The 6,963-nt window shown below is 40.8% G+C and overlaps 1 long non-coding RNA gene across 1 annotated transcript; it reads left to right on the top strand.

Annotated features, from left to right (window-relative positions):
• Nucleotides 1-382: 382 nt before the first annotated feature.
• Nucleotides 383-6,064, top strand: LOC112255410. Its single transcript, XR_006083681.1, has 5 exons — nucleotides 383-573; nucleotides 1,053-1,420; nucleotides 2,514-2,655; nucleotides 3,302-3,398; nucleotides 5,416-6,064. It is a non-coding gene; the product is annotated as an uncharacterized LOC112255410 (long non-coding RNA).
• The last annotated feature ends 899 nt before the right edge of the window (nucleotides 6,065-6,963 follow it).

The following is a 6,963-nucleotide window of genomic DNA, read 5'->3' as shown; positions in this document are numbered from 1 at the left end:
GAGCATTATGGGTATTCTATGTGTTGAGAAATTTGGTGACACTGTTGGATTAAAAGTGAAGAATGATAGTTTAGCATTTTGGGGATATTATTCCATTCAAATTAGTTTTTTCAGATTACAGGAGATGGAGGAGGTATATTATGAATTGTTTTCTTGGTTTTAGAACTTTATTTTTGTGTCCAGTTAGTGCAATTTATTTAAATTTGCCTTGCTAACTTCAGTAGCTAGCTAGCTACCAGCGCGAATGTGTAGTTTTCTCTGCCAGAATGGTTGAATGGATAATACCATTGTTGGAGTATGTATGAAAATTATGAGTTGTAAAGAATGAATGGTATTGAAGGTAATAAATTATTTTTTATAAAAAAAAAAAAAAAAGAATGGTTGAATGGCCAATGCTGCCGAAAATGTTATGGACTTTTTGTTGAAGAACCCCTTTTATTTTCTGGGGTACATGGAAAAGTAAGTTGCAAATTAAATGCAGGGGTCGACCTCTGCCTGAGCTCAGCTTCATGAAGGATCAAAAGTTGAGGGCGTTCAATACCAACTGGTATCAAAAGTATATCTGGTTAACAGGTGTTAGAAATTAGATATGTAGACGGGCGAGTTGGTCAAGGATCGATTCAGACAAGGTGGTAAATTGTATGACAAGCGACAGTTTATTCAGAGTGAAGATATCTAGAACAGCGTAAATACGGCTCCTCCGCTAGTTCGTACGGAACTGCAGGCAAAGAGACCGTTACAATCAATACACCACTTATATATAGAACAGAAAGTAGGTTGATTCTGGAAGATCGGATCTTTGGATTGGTTCAGCTGGGGTGTAGTCTGTAGTCTTCCGCCATTGGCTCAGTTGTCTGTCCGTCATCGTAGAATCCTCTTCGGGCACACAATGTTCAGCTACAAAGGAGATTATGTGTGTGCGCGCTGGTTTTGGCAATTAGTGTAATGCGGGAGCTATCCTGTAGGGGACCCCATAAGCTTTACTTTGAGTTGTAGCCCTGTATTAACAATAGTTTGGTCACCTGTATAAGAAATAGCATTTCTCTACACAGGGAACTTTAATCGAAGCCGCATTTATCGCTGACCTTACCTGCTTTTTGGAAAGTCTGAGCCTTGGTCGAAAGGTGGGTACAGTGACCTGAAGAACATTGATCGTTCAGCTAAATGGCAAAACAGAAGCAGGGAGCATATAAATGCCCACATCAGATTCAAGCTTCTGGGAAAAAGCTGCATCGATTATGACAAAGGTCTGCGTATTCAAACTGCGCAACACAACGAGAAAGTAAGAAGAAACAGGGATGTTATCAAGCTGCTTATCAACACAACTGCGTTTTTGGGCATGCAATAATGTACTTTTAGAGGATACGACGAGAGGTAAAGTTCCACCAACAAGGGCAACTACTACAAGGAGCTTGCAGAGGTAATTGCACGTTACGATGGACTAACACTTGCTGAACATATGGAACTTTCTGTCTTTTCTGCTTTGTCGAAAACAATTCCGAACGATTTGATAGCTTCCATCGCATCATCCATTACAAGTTAGATTAAAGAGAGCGGTTGACACAGCGCATTTTTTTCTTGTACACTCAAGTAGACTTTCCACTTTCTTCCGCTATTTATTTAGCAAAAATGATAACACATAATCACTCCGAACAGACACAAGCAAAAAGTCATTACATAAATGTTGCAGCAGCCTAGGCTACACCTAAACATGAGAAATCTGGGTTGAAAACGAGACTATGTTTCAGTCTGATCAACTGTAGGCTACTAATAAGAGCAGATGCATACAGCCTATGCACCCTGTCCATCTGGTCAGGGTAAACTAATTGGTAACGTTATGTATTTATAGTCCATTTGTGTGTCAGGAGAAAATATGTATGTGATCAAATTGAGTTTCTATTCAAAATTGGGCTGGCTTGGCTGCCTATATTTTTAAAATCCAAAACGATTAACTGGAATTAATTAATCAACATAATAGTGATGACAGATTTGAGTAAATTTTTTATAAGGCCTACAGTTGCATAGGCCTGCATGATGAAAACATGCATAAAGCAAGCTCAGCCCTGTGAGTTCTATTGTCTATCAGTTGTTATCTATGTGTCTGGGTCGACAAAATCCCACTCCTAATCTTGTCTAAATATAATTTAGATGAACAAATATAAGGTAGCTGCAGTTTGACAGGGTTTTCAGGGCCAGGAGTTTTTTTCAAACCATGTGACCTGATTAGGAAAACTGGTCACATCATAGCCCATATAAAACCTTTTTTACAACTGATTAATCACTGTCATAGAGTTTTCCTAGTTATATAAGGAAAAACTCCAGGTCTCAGTGGGTAAAAATTGCCCCATCGCTCTGGGACCTATGGTGCCACCAGTCTGCTTGCAGTTGTCAGTTATCATCAGGTATGTGGATGATCAGGGCTTTATTCAGGAACATTTCTTTGGATACTTTGATGTGTCACGTGAGCGCGATGCGTAGCTGTAATGGAATGTATCTGATATTTGTATTTACAGCCAAGTCCCCTCCTGTTCCCTGATTTAAGAGGTGATGACTCCACTTCACTACCATTGTCAACTTTCTCCTGACATTAACTGAAGCCCCTTCTCATGTGCCCGCTCTTACACTGGCACATTGAATACTTCCCCTCCAGGCACTGTGAGTACCCCTATCAGTTTTCTCCCACTACTGTATGTAGAGACAATCACATTAGTACACATCAATGATTTTACTCCTTTTTTTTTTGAATTTTACCCCTTTTTCTCCCCAATTTCGTGGTATCCAATTGTTGTAGTAGCTACTATCTTGTCTCATCGCTACGGGCTCGGGAGAGACGAAGGTTGAAAGTCATGCGTCCTCCGATACACAACACAACCAGCCGTACTGCTTCTTAACACAGCGCGCATCCAACCCGGAAGCCAGCCGCACCAATGTGTCGGAGGGTACACCGTGGAGGGTACACCGTGCACCTGGCAACCTTGGTTAGCACGCACTGCGCCCGGCCCGCCACAGGAGTCGCTGGTGCGCGATGAGACAAGGACATCCCTACCGACCAAGCCCTCCCTAACCCAGACGACGCTAGGCCAATTGTGCGTTGCCCCACGGACTACCCCTTCGAGGCCGGTTACGACAGAGCCTGGGCGCGAACCCAGGGACTCTGATGGCACAGTTGGCGCTGCAGTACAGCACCCTTAACCACTGCGCCACCCAGGAGGCCAATGATTTTCTCCTTGCTTGGACTAACTCATTCTTAGCTCTTTTGTCTAACTGTGTAGTGTGTTGTGTTATTGTTTTGTCTTCCCAGTCAAATCCTGTCCTGCACTGGTCAAGCCTCATACCTCAACTCAACTCATGCCTCATACCTTCATTCAATCACTGCTGTAATCCCTTTCCAACATGGTGTAAGTAGCCCCCTCATTCCCCATAATATTGTACCATAAATTACTTTATTAAATGCTTTAGGTTAAAGTAATTTATCTTTGACGATTTTTTAAACCACACTTTGTTGTCTCCGTACATTCTGCGCCTATACCGTGGGTCTCCCATCATCCTCAGTTATTCAAGTCACCAGCCTCCACTGCTATGAACAGAGGTCCTCATAGAAAGTGGCACCAAACCGCCTATGTTGACAGCCAGATCTCGCGTAACACTGTAAATGTAAATTCAGATATTTACAGTTGAAGTTTACATACACCTTCAGAAGTTTACATACACATTAGCCAAATACATTTAAATTCAGTTTCACAATTCCTGACATTTAATCCTAGTAAAAATTTGCTTTCTTAGTTAGGATCACCACTTTATTTTAAGAATGTGAAATGTCAGAATAATAGTAGAGAGAATGATTTATTTCAGCTTTCATTTCTTTCATCACATTCCCAGTGGGTCAGAAGTTTACATACACTCAATTAGTATTTGGTAGCATTGACTTTAAATTGTTTAACTTGGGACAAACGTAGCCTTCCACAAGCTTCCCACAATAAGTTGGGTGAATTTTGGCCCATTCCTCCTGACAGAGCTGGTGTAACTTAGTCAGGTTTGTAGGCTTCCTTGCTCGCACTTTTTCAATTCTGCCCACACATTTTCTATAGGATTGAGGTCAGGGATTTGTGATGGCCACTCCAATACCTTGACTTTGTTGTCCTTAAGCCATTTTTCCACAACTTTGTGGAAGTATGCTTGGGGTCATTGTCCATTTGGAAGACCCATTTGCGACCCAGCTTTAACCAAGCTTTAACTTCCTGACTGATGTCTTGAGATGTTGCTTCAATAGATCCACATAAATTTCCTTTCCTCATGATGCCATCTATTTTGTAAAGTGCACCAGTCCCTTCTGCAGCAAAGCACCCCCACTACATGATGCTGCCACCCCGTGCTTCACGGTTGGGATGGTGTTCTTCGGCTTGCAAGCCTCCCCCTTTTTCCTCCAAACATAACGATGGTCATTAAAGCCAAACAGTTCTATTTTGGTTTCATCAGACCAGAGGACATTTCTCCAAAAGATTTGATCTTTGTCCCCCCATATGCAGTTGCAAACCGTAGTCTGTCTTTTTATGGCAGTTTTGGAGCAGTGGCTTCTTCCTTGCTGAGCGGCCTTTCAGGTTGTGTCGATATAGGACTCGTTTTACTGTGGATATAGATACGTTTGTACCTGTTTCCTCCAGCATCTTCACAAGGTCCTTTGCTGTTCTGTGATTGGTTTGCACTTTTCGCACCAAAGAACATTAATCTCTAGGAGACAGAACACGTCTCCTTCCTGAGCGGTATGATGACTGCATGGTCCCATGGTGTTTATACTTGCATACTATTGTTTGTACAGATGAACGTGGTACCTTCAGGCATTTGGAAATTGCTCCCAAGAATGAACCAGACTTGTGGAGGTCTACAGTTCTTTTTCTGAGGTCTTTGCTGATTTCTTTTGATTTTCCCATGATGTCAAGCAAAGAGGCACTGAGTTTGAAGGTAGGCCTTGAAATACATCCACAGGTACACCTCCAATTGACTCAAATGATGTCAATTAGCCTATCAGAAGCCAAGACATCATTTTATGACCCACTGGAATTGGACCCAACTTCTGACCCACTGGAATTGTGATACCGTGAATTATAAGTGAAATAATCTGTCTGTAAACAATCGTTGGAAAATTTACTTGTGGCATGTACAAAGTAGATGTCCTAACCAACTTGGCAAAACTATAGGTTGTTAACAAGAAATTTGTGGAGTGGTTGAAAAACGAGTTTTAATGACTCCAACCTAAGTGTATGTAAACTTCCGTCTTCAACTGTACATACAAAATAATACGAAATGCTCTGAGACCAGGTGGGGAAGGATAACGAATGTCCTTTGCTTCAGCTTCAATTCCATGTGCTAGGTTTTTTTTTGGTCTTTCTCCCAACTATTTTACTCCACTGTCTACAGAAAGGAAGAAACGATGGAAAGACTATTGTGAAATGATCTGAACAAAAAGCAGTCAAGCAGTCAGTCTGACAAACACACACACCAGACGATAGATTCGAGGAGAAACCCACCAAAAATCCCTTCAGAACCTCACAGTCTGTCTTTTGTCAGGCTATCTAGCGCTGCTATCACCCTTTGTGAACGCACGCTGATGCCCCACAGTAGGCCTCTGCTGCATATCTGTCTGCCTGTCCATCAGTCACGGCTGAGTCAAACATGACAGCCTCTGCCTGTGTGTCTGAGAGCGTTAAAGCACAGTGTAATCTGACAACACAAAGCAGTAAGAGCTCTAAAATAACTATGAAAGCTCTACTCTGTACCCATTGTTTTATAAAGCTCTACTCTATAACCATTGTTTAAAAAAAGCTCTACTCTATAGCCATTGTTTTAATAAAGCTCTACTCTATAACCATTGTTTTAATAAAGCTCTACTCTGTACCCATTGTTTTAATAAAGCTCTACTCTATAACCATTGTTTAAAAAAAGCTCTACTCTGTACCCATTGTTTTAATAAAGCTCTACTCTATAACCATTGTTTTAATAAAGCTCTACTCTATAACCATTGTTTTAATAAAGCTCTACTCTATAGCCATTGTTTTGAATAAAGCTCTACTTCATAGCCATTGTTTTTAATAAAGCTCTACTCTCCTGTGACGACCGACTCAACAGAGTCCCTTTTAAGCATTAAAGGTGTGAGAAGGGAGATGAAATGAAGACATCAGCATCTGACTCCCCGTCATTGAGGGGGACTGGATGAAACTGATCTCCGCTTGTTTGAGTCATTAGCGAACGTTTGGGGCTCAGTAATAGATGGACCGCCGCACTGATAAGGGACGTTATACCCGCCATATTTTCTATTAGCTCTATCAACTCTAATCTAAAATGTATGGGCAGGGATACGGATAGGCTACATCTCCGATGACTTGTGATGATAGTCAATGAAGATACTGTACATCTATGAATAGCAGTGCTATAGTGAAGAGAGAGAACATTTGATCTTGTCTCTATCGGATATGATAAGGCATCATGAATGAAACTGAATAAGTGAATGGTGTATTGGCTTGAGTATAACAAATGGCGGTTATCTCTGAGACTGAACTGTCCATGTATTTATCGACAACCTGAAGTAAGTGTCAATTAGGCTTACTCCATAAGTTCCAGACATACAATTTGCATGACAAAATGCAACGTGTTATCAATATCTCAATGTCAATGTCATGCATTAAAGATGTCTCTCATTATCATAATCATGTATTATCATAAAAAGAATACATTATTAATAATGTATAATTTGCATAGGGAAAGGACTAATAAACCAGAGTTACATATTAAGCATCAGCAAAAAATATCCAGTCCTGACAACCTTAAAGGGATTGTTCACTCAAATGACAAAAAAAATCGCTTTTTGTAATTTGGGTGAACTATCCCTTTAAAAACATTCTAAGATATATGTTGTTTTGCGATGTCTCTCTGAAACCTCCAAGCACGCTTGTTTTTAAAGGGCACAAA

Source organism: Oncorhynchus tshawytscha, linkage group LG07, assembly GCF_018296145.1.
Source record: "Oncorhynchus tshawytscha isolate Ot180627B linkage group LG07, Otsh_v2.0, whole genome shotgun sequence".
Taxonomy (NCBI): Eukaryota; Metazoa; Chordata; class Actinopteri; order Salmoniformes; family Salmonidae; genus Oncorhynchus; species Oncorhynchus tshawytscha.
This window is presented reverse-complemented; position numbering and strand designations above follow the sequence as displayed.